Genomic DNA, 18,745 nt, shown 5'->3' with positions numbered 1-18,745 from the left:
TTCAGTTATTATTGATAGTAGTGCCAGATTAATTCATTCAACTGACAAGCCCCTACTGTCTGGCTGGCCCTGTGCTAGGCCAGGGGACCAGCAATGATGCTTGGGGGCCACATTCTTGTCACACACATCGGGGATCTGGCACCCCCACGGAGATGAGCTGGGCCGATGTTTGGGAAGGGCTCCCAGCTTGGGTCCTCGGGGAATCCAAATAAACCCCGCAGGTTCTGGCATCCCAGGCCTCCCGCCCGCCAGCTCCTGGCCTCCTAGGAGGGAGGCTTCTGTTTCCTGCTTCTCCCTCCCCCACCCACCTGGGCACAGAGGGTCTTTCATCCATTGTTACTGCTTCCTGCCCATCCATCTCCAGCTGCTGGTCTGAACCCTGCAGATTTACACTGACAAGCGGATGCTTTTACCAGGACCCTCGAGGGGGACAAGGGAGGGGAGTGGCCTGGAGTGGAGGGAGAGGGGGAAGCTAGAGCTTTGTGACAAGGAAGAATTTCCTGCCCTAAAGAGGCAGCAGACCCTGAGGGCTGAGAGGACCGGAAGCAGACCTCTGTCCCTAAAGCCTTCCCCCACCACCGCCCCCCATGCTAGGGGAGGGAGTGATTAATGACCCCTGACTCAGCAGGGCCTCCATGCCCCTTGGATGGGGTTTGGGTTCAGCCACGTCTTCCCTGGCCCCATTTCTGATGTGTGGTGTGGAACGAGGGCGAGGCTTATGGTCAGGAGACTGGGCTTTATGTCCAGCTCTGCCAACTCCTTGCTGGGTGATTTAGGCAAATTCTGTAGCCTCTCTGAGCCTCAAGCGTTCCTCATTTGGCAGGTGAGGCTAATAATCCACACCCAGCAGTGTTGTAAAAATGAATGTGATCATGGAAGATAGACGGTTGCCAAACGCCGTAAAATGAAAAGCATTTCTTCCCCTCCGGCTCTCCTATCCAAAGTAGGAAGGTTACCAATTGGCTCCTGCTCAGGAAGGCTTGAACATCTACTGCATGCTAGCATTGCAGATAAGGGGCAATGAGATTCAGTTCTAAGTGAGACCGACAAGTAGACAGACATGAGTCAGGCAATTGGTTGAAGCATCTGAACCAGACAGCTCAGAGTATGGCTCTGGGGTCAGCCTGCTGGGGCCCGCCACTTACTGGCTGTGTGGCTATATGCAAGTCATGTATCCTCTCTTGGCCTCAAATTCTTAAATCTATAAAATGAGGAGAAGAATTACCCACCTGGTACAATTATTGTGATGATTCAATTATTTAATATTTGTAAAGCACTTACTACAGTGCCTGTCACATCAGCTGTTGTTCAGTCGCTCAGTCGTGTCCAACTCTTTGTGGCTCCATGAACTGCAGCACCCCAGGCTTCTCTGTCCATTGCTATCTCCCTGAGTTTCCTCAGACTCATGTCCATTGACTTGATGATGCCATCCAACCATCTCATCCTCTGTCACCCCTTTCTCCTCTTGCCTTCAATTTTTCCCAGCAGCAGGGTCTTTTCCAATGAGTCAGCTCTTCACATCAGGGGGCCAAAGTATAAGTCTCAATAAGTAAAAGTTATGGGGACCGCATTTCACCCAGAATATCAGGAGCCCCGTCCCTGAGCGGAACTGCAGTAACCAAAGCAGAAAGGCCAGTGATACTGAGTGAGCAGCTGGTCAGGCGTCCGTTCTCCATGAGGTCATGTCTGTCTGTCCAGGACAGCGCAGGATCAGGGATCACCAGTTCATCTAAGGTCATCTGCACGAAGTTGGAGCTGATCCTGAACCCCAAGGTGCTGGAGATGCTGGTGGCCACGTGATCCCACCAGGCAGTGGAAAAGCATTTCTTTGTGGCCCTGACGGGCTCTTACTTCCTAAGACTGAGCTCCCTAAAACGGCACAAGCTGGTCCACACTGTGCTGTCTGAGAGGCTGGCTGGCCCATGAGCTGACCATCTAGGACAGACCCCTGCCCAGTGGAGTGAGAACCCTCAACCAGACATGAAGGTTCAGTCCCTCACTGCTTGGGTGGGAGCAAGAAAACTCAAAGAAGTCCCTGAATCCCAATAGAGATGGAGGATCCAGATGGGAATGCCCTGGGTGAGTATGAAGCACTGGGATTTGTAAGGGATGAGGGCCCCGAACCCCTTTCTACTGGCATGTACATATCCTCTGGACACAGCAGCTCATTCCCATGAAAGCTTAGCCAAAGGAAGAGAGCACCTCTGACTCCTGCTCTTGCCCTGACAGTCAGGAAAAGCTGCCCGGTTGTTTTCATGTTCAGTTGTGACTAAGGAATAACCAGACCTGACAAGCTGGAAATGATCCTGTACGTTAAAAGCAAAATTAGCATTTGAAAAATGTTATCATGTACAGGTGCTGATGAAGTCAACTCGGAGCGGCGAGGAGGTAGCCCAGTGAGGGCCCAGTGCAGCTAGTGCTGGAGTGCAGGACGGTATGAAAAGCTGAGCCTTCAATGGTGTGGAAGAGCCACGAAGGGCAGACCTGAAGGGGGCACAATGCCAGCAAAGGCACGGAAACAAGAAGCAGCATTGGGTGCTCCGTGGAAGGGCAAGTGGAGATCCAGACGAGGCACAGTGGGAGATGATGCAGGCCTAGGACTCTGGGTACTGTAAGCTGTGGGAAGGGGATGGGTCCTGATCCTGTAGATGATTGAAGATTCAGGCAGAGGAGGACAGGCCAGATTTTGGTTCTTCTCAAGCCCTGGTTGAAGTATGATGGACAGGTTTGAGGTGGAGCCTGAAGCCAGGGAGATCACAAGCTGGTCGGTGTAGTAGTGCTGTGGGAAGTCAAATGGGGGAGGGTTCGATGAGAATAATGTACGTCTAAAGGGCCTAGCACAGTGCCTGACACACAGTAGGTATTCAGTTAAAGGTTGCTATAAATATGGTTAAATGACGAGGGTCTGGTTAAAGAAACACGGAGAAAGTCACATCTGTAGCAATCTTTGACTAGCAGGGTGAGAGAAGAGGAGTCAAAGAATTGCTTAGCTATTTATTAAGCACTCATCATGTCAATGGCACCCCACTCCAGTACTCCTGCCTGGAAAATCCCATGGACGGAGAAGCCTGGTGGGCTGCAGTCCATGGGGTCGCTACGAGTCGGACACGACTGAGTGACTTCACTTTCACTTTTCACTTTCATGCATTGGAGAAGGAAATGGCAACCCACTCCAGTGTTCTTGCCTGGAGAATCGCAGGGACGGGGGAGCCTTGTGGGCTGCCGTCTATGGGGTCACACAGAGTCGGACACGACTGAAGCGACTTAGCAGCAGCAGCATCATCATGTCATGGTTTTTCCAGTGGTCATGTATGGATGTGAGAGTTGGACTGTGAAGAAAGCTGAGCACCAAAGAATTGATGCTTTTGAACTGTGGTGTTGGAGAAGACTCTTGAGAGTCCCTTGGACTGCAAGGAGATCCAACTAGTCCATTCTAAAGATCAGTCCTCGGTGTTCATTGGAAGGACTGATGCTAAAGCTGAAATTCCAATACTTTGGCCACCTCCTGCAAAGAGTTTATTCATTGGAAAAGACCCTGATGCTGGGAGGGATTGGGGGCAGGAGGAGAAGGGGACGACAGAGGATGAGATGGCTGGATGGCATCACCGACTCGATGGACATGAGTTTGAGTGAACTCTGGGAGTTGATGATGGACAGGGAGGCCTGGCGTGCTATGATTCATGGGGTCGCAAAAAGTCGGACACGATTGAGCGACTGAACTGAACATCATGTAATGAGTTAATTCACCCATTCATGGTAGTCCAGCTCCACTCATACACCACTTCTTCTTGGGCACCTCCTATGTGCAAGGCACTTTCCTAGATGCTGAAGCTACAAAACGAACCAGAGCTGAGCCTAGTGCCCCAGTGTCCACTGTTCAGACTTTGTCCAGTGATGGAAGGACTGACGGTCTTCATCAGACGGCCTGAGACTGCCAGGGCCTCTGGAGCTGCCTCCTGGCAGTCTGCAGACGTCTCAAGCCCAGCATGTCCCAAACTGGGTTCCCACCCCTGCCCTTCTATCTGCATGTCTCCCCACCTCAGGAAGTGGCCCTGCCACCCCCAGGCGGTAGGGCCAGAGGGCTGGGTATCCCTTCCAGGGCCCTCTTCCTCCCTTCCCTCCACCCCACCTCCGACCCCATCCATCTACAGCTTCTGGGAAGCTTATTTCCAAAACATATCATGAATCCATCTGGTTCTCGCTGTTTCCTTTCCCATCTTAGTCCAGGCCACCAGCAGTCCTATCTGGATCCCATGGCCATTATTGCCTAACTGGTCTTCTTGCCACGGCCCCTCCGTCATTACCCCAGGCAGCAGGCACGAGCAAACTTCTTCAAAGGCAAACCACTCCCCATGAGCCCACGGCGGAAAACCTGGTTTCAGGAGCTTCCCGTGGACCTGGAGTCTAATCCATAAGCCCCAGCAGGTCCTCAAAGCCCGCACGGGCCTGGGCCTGCCTCCTTCCAAGCTCCTGCAAGCCTACAGCCCTTCCCTCTCTCCCCTGGCAGGGGCCTTCCAAGCCTCTTGAACCACCGAGCTCTGTCCCACCTTTGGGCTTTTGTGCATGCTACTGTGTCTCCTGAGATGCCGTTCCCTCCATTCTTTGCTGGACTGGTTCCTTCTCATTCTCCAGGTCTCAGTTTATTTATTTACTTTTATGTTTAAGTTGGGTTTTTTTGTTTGTTTTGATGTGGAGAATTTTTAAAGTCTTTACTGGATTAGTTACAATACTGCTTCTGTTTTATGTTTTGATTTTTTTTGGCCAAGAAGCATGCGGGACCCCAGATCCTTGATCAGGGATCGAACCTGCACTCCTGCATTAGAAGGCAAAGTCCCAACCACTAGACTGCCGGGACTCTGTTAAATGGCCCCTCCTTCCAGGGACTTCCCTGGCAGTCTGGTGGTTAGGACTCTGAGCTTCCATGGCCAGGGCCATGGGTTTGATCCTTGCTTGGGGAACTGAGTTCCCATGGTGCAGCCATAAAAGCATATTATATAAAAAAAGGTTAAAAAAAAAAAAATATATATATATATCACCTCCTCCCAGAAGCCTCCCTACCTACCCTGGTCTCCCCTATTAGTCTCCATCTTAGCAGTGTCCCTCCCTCATAGCACTTAACCCAACATACAATTATTTAACTTGTCCACTTTCGCCATCTGTCTCCCACCCTCATGTGACTAGACCTCTTGAAGGCAGTGTCCACATCTGCCTCCCTCCCTTGGTGTTCCTACAGCCCAGCATCGTACCTGCCCTGCAGCCAGCCTGTGCTGACACTGCCTAAAAACACCGAGCTCCCGGCCAGCACGTCAGCCCTCTGCAACACTTCCCAACTCCCCTCTGTTCAAACAGAGGCACTCTCTCTCCTCTCCAAGACCTCAGTGGAAGAACTTGTGGGTTATCTTGTCATCTATCAATCTCTAATAAGCCAGGTTATTTTTAGAACAGGTGAAAGCAACGATCTAACATCTCTGAGAGGATTTTCCACTCCCATCTGCCTTTCTACTACAATTTGGTTTCCTGTGGTGGTTGCGGAGGCTGTGAGCCTGCAGGCTTTGTTATTCTGGGGTGCAGCGAAGGGCCTGAGGAGAAAACTCACCCCTCTCTTGCGCCTTCTTCCACCCTGCGTGGTCAGAAATTTAAGGTGCCTAGTACCATCCCCTGGCATACTGTGGGAAGCCCGGGAAGGAGCCTGCTGCTCCTCACTTGCTGTGTGACCCTGGGCTCATCACTTTCCCTTTCTGAGCTGAGTTACTCATCTATAAAAAGAGGGGGTTGGAGGGTTATCTACTCAAGACTCTGACTGCTAAGATTTGGATGAAACCATGAGCGAGTGAGTCTTTTCCATCCCCAAACATCAATTACGTGCAGGTCTCAGTTCTTTCTATGAACAAAATGTAGTAGGGGGGCCTCTTATAGCCCTTATGCAAATGTATGCAAATTAATGTAAAAATAAAGGGCCCCAGAAGCTCTTGTTCACAGGACCAAGGTCTGGCCTGACCCGGGCTGGAGGGAAAAGCTTAGTTCATGCTTTCAGCCTGCTTGGCTGTCTTGCCCCACGCCCCACTCGAACAGAAAGGAAACTGCAACCACAGAGGGAAAGTGACTTGCCCAAGGTCACCAAGCAAGACACTGGCAAAGGGTATTAGCAGCCAGGTCAGCATTCCGGCACTTTTCTCACGTGCTGTTCCTGCTATTCGACTGCAGGCCTGGGACTAGGACCTGGCTCTAAGGGAAGAGAGGTGCATCCTCTGGTCAAGACAAAGTGGACGAGAATATGCTTGGGCAGGAAGCTCAACCAAAACGTTCTATATTTGGAGCAGGGAGATAGATACCCTTTTGGTTCTGTGATCAGAGTGAAGACGTCCTTTGGATCAGATGTTGGAAAATGGAGATGTGGAGAGAGAATGCCGTGTAGAAGGAGTAACATCTGCCAAGAAGCAGATACAGAAGAGGTGGTGGCACAGCCAAGGCCAGGCATTCCTGCTTATGAAGACAACTTCTAGACAAGCTTCCCCACTGTACCCCCTTCCAACAGAAATTCTCCACTGCCGATAGGATAGAGCATATGAAGGCAGAGAGTGAAAAGCTGGAGATTGATGCGGGGAGCTGCTGATACAAGGTCTGGAATAGTAGGTGGAGGGATCCTGACTTTATTCTGAGAACAATAAGGAGCCATTTAAGGTTTTACGGCAGCGAGAGAGAAGTCATCAGATTTGCACAGAGGATGGCCCGATTGGCTGCTGGCAGCAGGGAAATCAGTTTGAAGACTGGGGCAATAGTCCCAGGGGTTAAGGCAAAGGCGGAAACCAAGGGGAGAAGGCAGCGGGGATAGCATGAACTCCTGTGTGAACCGAGCAATCTGAGCTTGCTGGGTTGGGGAAGCCAGGGAGAGGATTGAGAAGGGTGAAGAGTTCTGTTTAATCCAGGGAGGAAGGAGACTCAGGCGCTTGCTCTCTCTCCTTCTGGGGTAGGGGGGCTCGCCCCCAGCCTGGTGCTCAGGCGGGAGGAGAAGGAGGAGCATAGGTCCGTGGAGCAGCTGCTTACCAGGAATCCAGGACAGAGGGCAGCTTGACTTAGTTCTCTGGGGACTTTTATTCTATTTCTTCAACTTGTTAAGGAAAGACCTGAGGGCCTCGGGGGACCACAAGTCAATTATTTCTCAACCATTTATTTAGGACTCACTGGGGCAGAGTATTCGTGTGGAAGACCGATAGGCTGAGGTCTCAAAGTGGGACATCTGATCTGCATAGGGTTTTTTTTTTAATTTGAGATTTATCTACAGGATAAGCACTTGAACGACATCTGTAATGGGTTGAATTGTGTCCCCAAAAGATAGACATTGAAGGACTAAAACTTAGCACTTCACAATGTGACCTTACTTGGGGATTCAGTTGTTGCAAATAGAAGATGAGGTCATGCAGAAATAGGGTAGGCCTTTAATCTCATATAACTGCTGTCTTTATAAGAAGAGAAGCAGGTAGGGAATTCCCTGGCAGTACAATGGTTAGGACTCTGGGCTTCTACCGCCGTGGGCCCGGGTTCAGTCCCCCGTCTGGGAAACAAAGATCCCAAATAAGAGGAGAGAGACACACAGGGAGAACGCGACGTGATGACAGAGGCTGAGTTTCGAACAATGCAGCTGAAAACCACAGAATGCCAGGGACTGACGGCCACCACTAGACGGCAGGAAAAGGCAAGAAAGGATTCTCTCCCCAGAGTCTCAGACGACACGGCCCCAAGGACACCTTAGTATCCATCCTCTGACCTACAGAGCAGTGAGAAAAGACATTTCTGTTATCGTAAGCCACCTGGTTGGTGCTTCCGTGTTACAGGTAGCCCTGCTGCTGCTGCTAAGTCGCTTCAGTCGTGTCCAACTCTGTGCGACCCCAGAGACGGCAGCCCACCAGGCTCCCCCGTCCCTGGGATTCTCCAGGCAAGAACACTGGAGTGGGTTGCCATTTCCTTCTCCAATGCATGAAAGTGAAAAGTGAAAGTGAAGTCGCTCAGTAGTGTCCAACTCCTAGCGACCCCATGGACTGTAGCCCACCAGGCTCCTCCGTCCATGGGATTTTCCAGGCAAGAGTACTGGAGTGGGGTGCCATTGCCTTCTCCACAGGTAGCCCTGAGACACTAGCAAAAATCGAAAAAAACTGCATTTCACTTTTTGTCCATTTCAGCCCCGATCACCACTTTGAAGGAGGGTATCCTAGAGCAAACACGTCCACACCACTCTCTTGCTCAGAACTTGTCCACAGTTCCCTGGGAACCCAGGCAAGGCTTTGAGCTACTCCTTGCCTCCTCAGTCTCACCACTCAGCACCTTCTGCTGCCCTCTTGGCGCCAACACACCGTCTCTTTGGGCCTTTCCTCTTGTTACTCCCTCCAGTCACCCTCTGTGCCCCCAACCCCAGTTCTCGCTTTCCTTTCCTCAGTGGAAAAAGAAAGTGCGACCCTGAGAGGAAAAGGCAGAGGGCCAGGGGCAGAACCCGAACTCCACTCCAGCACCCCCAACCTCGCCCCCCAGCCCCAGCACATCCTGCCCCCCGAGGTGGCCCTGCACAAGCTATCACCCACGCACAGCTACCCCGTCCCCAGCCTGCAGCTTCCTCTGACACACATTTTCCATTGCTGGGCGGGGCAGAGCAGGTTACAGGTGAAAACAAGCTCCGAGGTTTCCTCTCCAGGGTCCTTCCCCCACCGCCCAGGCCTCACCTGGGTTTGGTTTCTGTCCCTCCCCACCCCACAGGTCCGCAGCCCCAACTTCAGTGGCACAGCATCAACAGGGCACCAGCCTACGTGAGGTGTCGCCTGGTGTCCCGGAGCGGGTGCAGGGCAGCTGTCAGAATGGCAGCTCTGCTGTGTGTGAGCTATGTGACTCTGGGCAAGCCCCTGGGCCTCGCTGAGACTTCCCTCCCCATCTGTAAGAAGAGAAGGAATTCCAGCCCCCCTGGGACTGTTGCGGGTGGAGAGGGGGAATTAAATGGAACAATGGAAAGAGCATGAGTGAGCTCTACCAATCTGATTATTGATAAACAGGGATCCGTGCAGGGGAAGGTCCCTTGTTCTGGGCCCAGCTCCATGCCAGGCCCTGAGGGTGGACGAGTTGGGGTCTAGATGCTAATGGAGAGAACCCAGAAGGTACTGGAGTTAGAGACTCGGGCTGTCCATTGTGACTCTGGCAGGGCAGTTTCTCGGATGCAATAAGGAGGATATCTTGCATGCTTTCTAGGTCTTCTGAGTCCGACATCCCAGAGCCTGTGCTAAGAGAAGGCCAGGCCAAGTAAGGCTGCGAGGGACTTCTGTGTCATGACCACGAGAGCCAGGGGTGAACTCTTGGCTCGAGGCCACTGCTCCTTCATTCCCTCCCACCAGCTTCTGTGGTGGGTTCTTTTGTGTCCCTGGCCATCCCGCATCCCTGCCCATCTCATCAGCCAGGCTTCCTTCTTCGGCCTTCACAAGCCCCTGTTCCTCTTTCAAGACCAGCTTGGGTGTTCCTTCCTCAGGCAGCCTTCCTGACTCACAGAAAGTCACAGTTGGGCATTTCCTCCTCGAAGCTCCTAGAACCCCTCTCCATCACCACACTTGCTCCCTTGCTTAGACTAAGGGCTGTCCACTCACCAGGTCTGAAGGAAGGCTTAGATTTTACTCACCATTGCCCGTTGAGCATTCAGCAGATGATTGGGTCCAGAGTTGATGGTGAAAGACGGGTAGGTGACAGGAGAGAGGACAGAATGAATGAAGGGTGGGTGAAGGAAAGAACAAACCGAGAGGCAGATGCATGGACAGGTATACAGGACCTCAAGAGGATGGTTGGATGGATGATTGTACGGGTGAATGGATAATTGATGAGTAATCAATGGGTCAGGAATACTCAACTCCTGAACATTACTCTTAGCATCACACATCTCTGGAATCACAAACACACAAACACACCCTGGATGTGCAGGGAACTCCACTTGCTTCCAGCCATTCTTTCCTGGCTCTGATTTCCCCTTCAATGCATGAATGTGAGTCGAAGAATCTACCCACGAGAATCTGGGGTAAGCCGCTCATCCGAATGTCTTACCTTTATCATCCCATTATAATTTCCCAAGCATCATTGTGAAAATGATGGTGATGAATTCACTGTGAACTTTAACTATGACCCTAGGCTCTGGGAGTGAGCATTTCTGGATAGCCCTGCGTTCAAGCTCAGAAGGAACTGCTGACCATGGGGTTGGCAAAGATGTCAGGATCACTTGCAACCATTTTCCAGTTTGCTTAGTCTAGTTGCCACCATCCTGTGCAGCCCTCACCTTCTACCCCTTAACTACCCCCTCCTCCCAAAAGAGAATTTAGCAACTTAGCCAGAAGTCCTCAGTGCTCCTCTGCCATCACCCTACCCCCATGCTGTCTCAAGGTCCTAGGAGAATAGGGGTTGGAGCCCATTTTGGAAGGTTATTACCTTCTCTTATTACCTTCCCTTATCTGCAAACTCCGGGAGATGGTGAGGGAATGGGGGACCTGGCGGGCTGCAGTCCACGGGGTCACAAAGAGTCAGGCACGACTTGGCAACTGAACAACAATGACAACCTTCCCTTAATCTGTTCCCTGGAATCAGCTGAGGTAGAAACACTGCAGGATTTGGGGTCAGAGGACTTCAGTTAAAGTTTTGACTTTAGCCCTTGTCAGCGGCTTCACTCTGGCAAGAAGGGGTTGGTCCAGAGGAAGACAGGCTTTGGAACCACACAGCTGTAGGTTCCAGCCTGCCCCCATCAGGGAGTACTTGTGACCCCGGGCAAGATACTCCCCTGAGTCTCTGCTTCCTCAACTGCAAAGTGGGAGCAAAAGCCCTACTGAGCTCCCAGAGCTGTTGTGAGAATCGAAGGAGATGCTGCTCCACACTAGAGGCTACGGAACCCTGAAATGGGATCAGGATGAACTAAGATGCGCCGTAAGTGCAACACACACCCCAGATTTGGAAGACTTCAAAAAAGATGTAAAAACCTCTGGCATTTTCCCATCAATTTTACTTGATAATATTATTTGTTGATATTTTGAAACACTGGGCTAAATAAAATGTTATGACTTTTTTTTTTCAAAGATGATGCTCAAAAGTCCTTCCTCTGTACAGCCTCTCCGAGCGTGATGGCTTCCCTTCTGCCTGGCCACAGCATTCGCCCATGCCTCTGTCACGGCGTTCAGCAAATATTGTGGTTGTCTCTTAAGGCATCTGTCTCCCCGACTAGTCCATGAGTTCTCTGAGGTCAGGGACTCTTGTCTTGGTCATCTCTGCCCTCAGCTCCATACCCAAGAGCCTGGGACATGGCAGATCTCAGCAAAAATTAATTGAGTGGATAAATACCTGACCGTGAAAGCCGTGTGAATGTTTATTATTCGACCATACCTGGAGTCCTAAATGAATACATCAGGGTACACGTCACACATGATCAGGGCCCTGGCAGGAAACAGATGGTACATTCAAATTGAGTAATTTGAAGAGAATTGAATCAAGGGTCTATGACAAAGATGTGGGCAGGATTTAGGGAGACTAGGAGGGACAAGGCAGTGTCCCAGGGCTGGCAACCATGGAGAGTTGTTATCACTCACAGCCCGAAGGGTCGGGAGGGAGAGGGTACCAGGACCCAGAGCCACAGTTGTATGCCTGGGGCCGCTGACGGAAGCTGCAGACTTTGGGTGAGGGACACGGGCAGCCTGTGGGTGCCCTGCAGGAAGGGGCTGGGGCAATAAATAGATTGTCACCCTCCACCTGCCTCTGCCTCCTGCCCCACCCCACCAGAAGCCAGAGGACAAAGCCCATTGATGTCACCCACCAAGGTCACCTACCAAGCACAGAACAGATGGAGATGGGCAGAGGACAGTTCTGGAGGGACAAACAGAGAAATTGAGCACTAGAGTGAACGTTAGAACGCCCAGGATCTTTGAGGGGTTCTGGACATCCTTGGAAAGTATAAGAAATGGTCACAGCCAACCACAATTGTTAGTTAAGCAATTGCTGTGTGTTGGCTGCTGTGCAAACCTCTTTTCCAGGCTCAGAGAGTCCAAGGAACGTGCCCAGGGAGGACTGGAACATAGGTCGGCCTCAAAATTCTGGTTCTCCTTGCCTCTTGGTGACTTCATGTCAGGAGCTAGGCTATGCACTTTATCTACAGCATCTCTAATGTAGGTCATGTCCTTTTCCTGTCTCAGAGAGGCCAAGTGACTTCTCTGGAGCCACACAGCTTACGGGAAGTAGGGGTGGGGAGGAGAAGCAGAGTGGGAGAGTTTGCCCTTAATCGGGGCAGGCGACTGGCAAATTGCATGGTGGCGCCTCAGGGATTTTTTTTTAGCCCCATTAGCCCCAACGGGTGGAGCCACCTCTTACCAGGTGCCTCCTGGAGTCACTCCCCCAGCTGCAACCACAGGATTTAGATTTTCAGAGCTGGGCCGGGCCCTCAGCATCCTCTAGGCTGGCTCTTGTCTGTGACTCTAAAACTAATAACAATGATGGCAGCGACAGCCATGGCTTCCTGGGCCCCCGGTATATCCAGTCATTGTCATTCTCTACCTGGTCACTACATCTGGCCACAAGTCTCCCCGAGGATTTTGATACCTGTGCGTGCGTGCGTGCATGTTCAGTCACTCAGTCATGTCCGACTCTACAGGCAGGTATTATGGGCTGCTCACTTTGCAGAACAAGAACGGAGGCTGAGAAGGCAAAGGACTTGTCCACTGTTACACAGCAAATCACTCTCAGAGCCAGACCTGCCCCCAAGCCAGTGCCTGCAGCTCAGAGCACTGACTCCGGACCCAGACAGGCTGAGTTCATCTGCACCTACCAGACGGGCTGACCTCCGGCAAGCCATTTTTCTGCACCTAAGTTTCCACACCTGTAAAATAGGAATGACATAGTACCTACTTCATTTGGTTGTGGTGAGGATGAAATGATCATTCTCTGCAAAGCACGTCAAACATCAGCTAGAACATACCAAGGGCTTCAGGATTATTTTACCTCCAAGTCCACCAAGCTTTCCACCCCCACCTGCAGAGGCTCTTAGAATTGTGTTCCTGCGGGACCCTGGCTTGCACAGTAGCTGACTGGGTAGCTGCCACCCCACCGGGGCATGCCTATGCCTACTTCTTCCCTACTCACCCGACCCTCACCACAACCTCATCCCACTTTACAGACAAGGCAACTCAGGCCCAGAGAGAAGGGATAACCTGGCCAGGCCTTCACACCTCAGACATCTCAGAGCCAGGATGGCAGCTCCCACAGCCAAGCTGGTAATCCCCTACTTCTCCCAACTGCAGGAAACCCAGATTGTTGTGATTATTGGTATTGTCATCCCAAACAATACCCGAGAAGACAACAATGCGACAATCACGGAGGGTGCTTATTTCCACAGGCTCCACAATCATCCCGAGGCCCAGCGGGGAGGGAGCCTGGGGCTTTAAGAAGAGGCTCCTCAAGGCAGGATGAACAAACAAGCAGTGAAAACCCTGCAGCTGGGCCCCAGGTGCTGGGAGAGAGAGTGGGGCAGGAAGCGGGCAGGCCATTTCTTTCTTTCCTCTTCTTTCTTATTTGTTTGAGAAGCAACTTTACTTTCTAAATCGGTCATTGTCACCCGTTGGCCCCTGCCCCACCTGGGCCAGGGCCTCTGGTGACGGGAGCTCTGGAGGAAGTTCTAGGGGGCAGGCAGGACGAGGGTGCTAGGTGTGGCAGGGCCCAGCTGGACCTGGCGGGGGGGCCTCATCCCCCTCCTCCTTGTGACCGGAGCCTGGCAGACAGTGCTTGCCTGTTTGACCCGGATCCTCCAGGTTCAGCTGCCAGTGGACAGGGGCCCATCCTAAACCGGGGGGTAGTGGGGACAGTGGTTAGGGGCAAGGCCCTCGAGTCAGACCCGTCTAGCTTCCCAGCTCTGTGATCTCATTTCTCTGAGCCTCTGTTTTCTCATCTGTAAAATGGGAGTGGTTGCTGTGAAGATTAAACATCATTAAATAACACGACCTGGGTAAAGCATTTAGCACGTTGACTAGCACTTAGCATATTCACTAGCTGGAGACTCACTTAAGAGGCCAAAATAGTTACTGGGGCATTTACTACGTGCCAGGTGTTTTCAAAGCATTCTACACCTATTCATTCATTTAATAACACCCTCCCTACTTGAGAAAATCGAGGTACATGGAGAGACCAAATGCATTAGACGCACAGAGCCTGATGCATGTTTTGCAGGCTGTCAGTAGCGCTTACACAATACTGGGGGATCCCTTTAAGAAAAAGAATAGAAAGTTATGAATATAAAATAAGGTACAAGGCCATGCAAGTGAAAGACCTGAGGCTTAAGCCTCACCTTAAGTCTCCCTCTAAGCTCTAGACCACCCTGCTAGCAAGTAGCTGAGCCCAGGTGGCCAGCTCCAGAACCCATGGTTGGTATAAAAGCAGTCCTGCTGGTAGGCAAGGCAGTCACTGCAGAATGCCATACAAGAGGCCAGCAAACAAGAGGCAGCTCTTCCCATGTGCTAGCCACGTGCCACACACTCTTCTAATCTAACCCTCCCAACGACCCAGTGAAGTGAGCACATTATTACCATCCCCCTTCCACAGATGAGAAGAATGCGGCTCAGAGAGGACCAGTGACTTGCCTGAGGGCAGAGCAGGATTCAAACCCAGGCAGCCTGACTTCGGAAGCCTTATGTTCACAATAACTGTTACTTTTCTCATCCCTGGGGATCAGAGCCTCCTGTTACTCCTCACCTCGCTTTGCAGGTCCTTCGCCTCTTACCCAACGGCAGCTTGGGGTAGGGACAAGGCACCTAGACTGTGGAGTCAGAGATGCTTGTATACTAATCCTCAGGCTGTCACTTCCTTGCTGTGAGTCCAGGAGCGAGACTTCTCACATCTCTGAACCTCAGTTTTCTCATCTGTAAATTAGGATTGCATAATTTATAGGGTGGCTATAAAGTCTAGACGCACTGATTATTATTTAACGTGTTTTGTAATATTCAATCAATGAACCGTGTATTAAGTATGTATATTTGCCTGTTTCTAGACCTTAGGGCTTCCCTTATACCTTAGTCGGTAAAGAATCTGCCTGCGGTGCAGGAGACCTGGGTTCAATCCCTGGGTTGGGAAGATCCCCTGGAGAAGGAAACGGCAACCCACTCCAGTATTCTTGCCTGGAAAATCCCATGGACAGAAGAGCCTGGTGGGCTACAGTCCATGGGGTCGCAAGAGTCAGACACGACTGAGCAACTAAACCCCAGCACCACTAGACCTTATGGCTGCCCTGGGTAATACTTCACAGGATAGCTTGGAGGACCAGAGATAAAGAAAGATGAAGTGCCTGGTCCTATTAACAGCTCAGATTGATAGAGATTGCTATGAATGGAGGCAAGGTGAGAGGTCATTGGTGAGGAGTAGATTTGGAATGGAGAAAGGGCACAGCACCAGGGGTAAGGCGAGCTGCACTCTGGATGGGTTTCCATCATGGCTCACTGTGTGACCTTGAACAAGATGCTCCCCTCTTTTTGGGCTGTTTCTGCATTTGCAAGTGGCATGCATTCCTCCCAGGGCATGAATGAAATTTTCTCCAGGGTCCTTAAGAGGCTGAATTTCTGAATAGAAGCACAGGACTGTCTTCTGGGATCCCCTGAGAGCTGCTCCCGTGGGGACTCCCACTCCTCTGGGGTGCCCTTTGTGGCTACCACCGTTGACACAGAGAGGAGGGTTTGCAGTGAACTCTCACATCGCATTTGCTCCAGCAGCACTGCAGTGTGGTGGCCCTGGCATGTGAGTTTCATCCCTGGAAGGCTTGGATCTAACCTTCGTTTCCTCATCTGTAAAATGGGGGTGGAGATAATAGACTTGCTCAACCACACTGTACAGAGGAGACCGAGATCCCAGGAGGCACAGGACTTGCTGAAGGTCAAGGTTCCCATCTTGTCCTTGTCCTTCTGTCCCTGCCTCACCCCCTCCCAGGTGTGGGCTCTCCAGGGGGGACTCCTGCCTTCCTCTCCCCATCCCAGAGGGCTGGGTTACCTTGTTCTTCTCCCGCTCCGTGGCATCCTCTCTCTCTCCTCTCCACCTGGTAAACCCAGCTGGTGGGGTCAGGCCAGCCCTGGTGCCCCCACTTGGAAGTACGGTAACTCTGAGCAAGCCACCTACCCACTCTGAGTCCCTATTCCCTTATCCTTGAAATGGGAACAGCAGTCCCCACCTCCTATATGAAAATGCTCAGCACACCCAGCATCTGACCCACTGTGACACGCAGAGAACATTAGCACCTAAAATTTGTTTTAATATTTATTTATATACTTGGCTACGCCAGATATTCGTTGCAGCATGCAGGGTCTTTAAGTTGCAGCATGCAAGATCTAGTTCCCTGGCCAGGGATCGAACCCAGACCCCCTGCATTGGGAGTTCAGAGTCTTAGCCACTGGACCACCAGGGAAGTCCCCAGAACATCAGCATTTTTTGTCTCCATCAGTTATCTTTTAGCACCACCTCGAATGTTGCTTTCCTATAGAGTTGCCCTGGTGCCTCCTATGAGCCATGTTTATCTGGGCTCCCACAGCCCAGGCCCTGTGGCACTTATCATCCCGAATAGTAGCTACTCACCATCATATCATATCTCCCGATGCCTTAGACGCCTGTGTGCTGCCATGTCTGACACTGGGACTGGGGTACATACAGCAGGGGCTCTGTTAAAGACTGTTGAATGAATAAATGCGTGAGGCCTCAGTGGGCCTGAAGGTATTAGCTAAACTTTCTACCCATCAGGGTCTCAGGATTCTGGGGCTATGACCACTGCCACTACTAACAATTTCTTCCACCAGCAGAATAAGTAGCTCCCAATTACTGAGCATTTAGCGTGTGCCAGGCATCGGGGTAAGCATTTCTCTGTGCCATCTTGCTCCCACCTTTCACCCATCCTATGGGGTGGGTGTTCTGTGAGTGTCCTCATATCACAGGTGGGGAAATGGGCTCTACCGGGAGCCGTGGTAGAACCTGCACTGGCCCATCAGAGCTCACAGCCTTTTTCCACACCAAGTGAGGGTGGGTGGTTGGAGCCCAGAACAGGGGGCACCTGTCATCCCTTCCAGAATTTGCCTTTTTCCATTGCCTCCCTGTAGAACTTCTCTCCTCCCTTGAAGACTTTGCTTCTCCTAGAACCTCTCTCAGACTCATCAGTCTCCTTCCCAAGTTCCGTGCAACCTGGAAATGTCAGTGTTCCCCAGAGGTCTGCCCTTAAACCTGCAGGCTAGTGGGGTGTCCTCACGGGTTCCTACCCACTGGGAAAGGCAAGTAGGCCAGTCACAGGGCCCCATTCTCCTTGGTACAATGGTTGGGCTGGGTCTTGCACGTGTGATGGGCTGGTCAATCAAGCCTCCACCATCCCCAGCACTGCTGATGCAGCGGATGGGGACCACTGGCTTCCTCCTTCCAAAGTGTGAGCTGATCAATGTTCTGAACATGTATCTTTTCTGGGACTGGAGAGGGCCAGTCTGTCATGGGAGAGAAAGAAGATGGCCCATTCTTAAAGAAAGGCAGAAACAAACAGAATTGACTGATGGAGGTGGCAGGGAGATAACCCAATGACATTATCAGGAACCCTGAATCCAGCAATGTCTGAAGTTGACACTCCCTTGAAACTCCAAGATAACAGGCCCACTAGACCCTTTTTTTTTTAGACTCTTAATATCTCTCATTTTCCTTAAAAAAATTTTTTTTAAACCTAGGTTGAACTGAGTTCTGTTACTTACAACCAAAAGATTCCTAATATTCTTTGGTCTCTCGTTAGCCTCTCCCTAATACTCTCTTCTCTCTCACTTTTAGCCTTTCCCTGGAAGATGCTGGGTCTTCATCTGCTCCCACGTCTGGAGGTACAGCACAGACAGCTCTTGAAGAAATGGATGTCTAATGGGTACTTTGAAGAGGACCTCACTCTGCTCTGTTCCTGGGCTCCCATCACCATGAATGCTGTCCCTATCCACCTCAAGCTCCAGAGACAGAAAATTCAGTCATCTTTACCTTCTCTCCTTAAATCATTCTACTGAATATTCTGCTGTTCTGTTCTGGAAAGGTTTCACCCATCTGTCCCTTCTCCCACCCTCTTGCCATTGCCTTAGCTCAGGCCACCTTCAACTCAAGGCAACGGCTTCAGTCTGTCCTCTCTTCCCTCTTCTTGCCTTTAAATATCCTCTACACCTACCACAGGGATCTTTCTAGAACCCCCACCTGACTACATCGTTCCCCTGTTGCAAAGCCTTCATATACGCTCATCAACCTCAGGATAGAGTCTGAGCTCCCTAGGGAGGCACTGGTGGAGAAGGAAATGGCAACCCACTCCAGTATCCTTGCCTAGAGAATCCTGTGGATGGAGGAGCCTGGTGGGCTGCTGTCCATAGGGTCTCACAGAGTCAGACACGACTGAAGCGACTTAGCAGCAGCAGCAGCAGCAGCAGGAAAGCACTGGAAGCCCTGCCCAACTTGTCTTCATCTGAACCTCCCTCCTTCCTGCCCTGCATTTCAGCCACATTTCATGTCCTTTCCCTGAACGCACTACACACTTTCTCATCCCTGGATTTTTCTGCTATAATTTGTCTCTGACTGCGATATACTTCCCTTTCTCCCCATGGGAGCTATAACCATTCCTTAAAGAGTCCTCTCAAGGCTGACTCCTCGGGAAGTCTTCCTCCCTGCCTCACCCCAGCGAGCCAACTTCCTCCCTCCTTTGTGCTCCCAGAACACCTTTGCCTCTCGGCTA

The 18,745-nt window shown here is 51.4% G+C and overlaps 1 long non-coding RNA gene across 1 annotated transcript in view; it reads left to right on the top strand.

Annotated features, from left to right (window-relative positions):
• LOC113879315 overlaps positions 1-18,038 on the top strand; it is a 59,380-nt gene extending 41,342 nt beyond the window's left edge. The window contains exon 2 of the long non-coding RNA XR_003507289.1: positions 17,815-18,038. This is a non-coding gene — a long non-coding RNA (uncharacterized LOC113879315). The remainder of the gene's footprint in view (positions 1-17,814) is intronic.
• Positions 18,039-18,745: the final 707 nt, after the last annotated feature.

The sequence above is a fragment of the Bos indicus x Bos taurus genome, chromosome 2 (assembly GCF_003369695.1).
Source record: "Bos indicus x Bos taurus breed Angus x Brahman F1 hybrid chromosome 2, Bos_hybrid_MaternalHap_v2.0, whole genome shotgun sequence".
NCBI classification, from domain to species: domain Eukaryota; kingdom Metazoa; phylum Chordata; class Mammalia; order Artiodactyla; family Bovidae; genus Bos; species Bos indicus x Bos taurus.
This window is presented reverse-complemented; position numbering and strand designations above follow the sequence as displayed.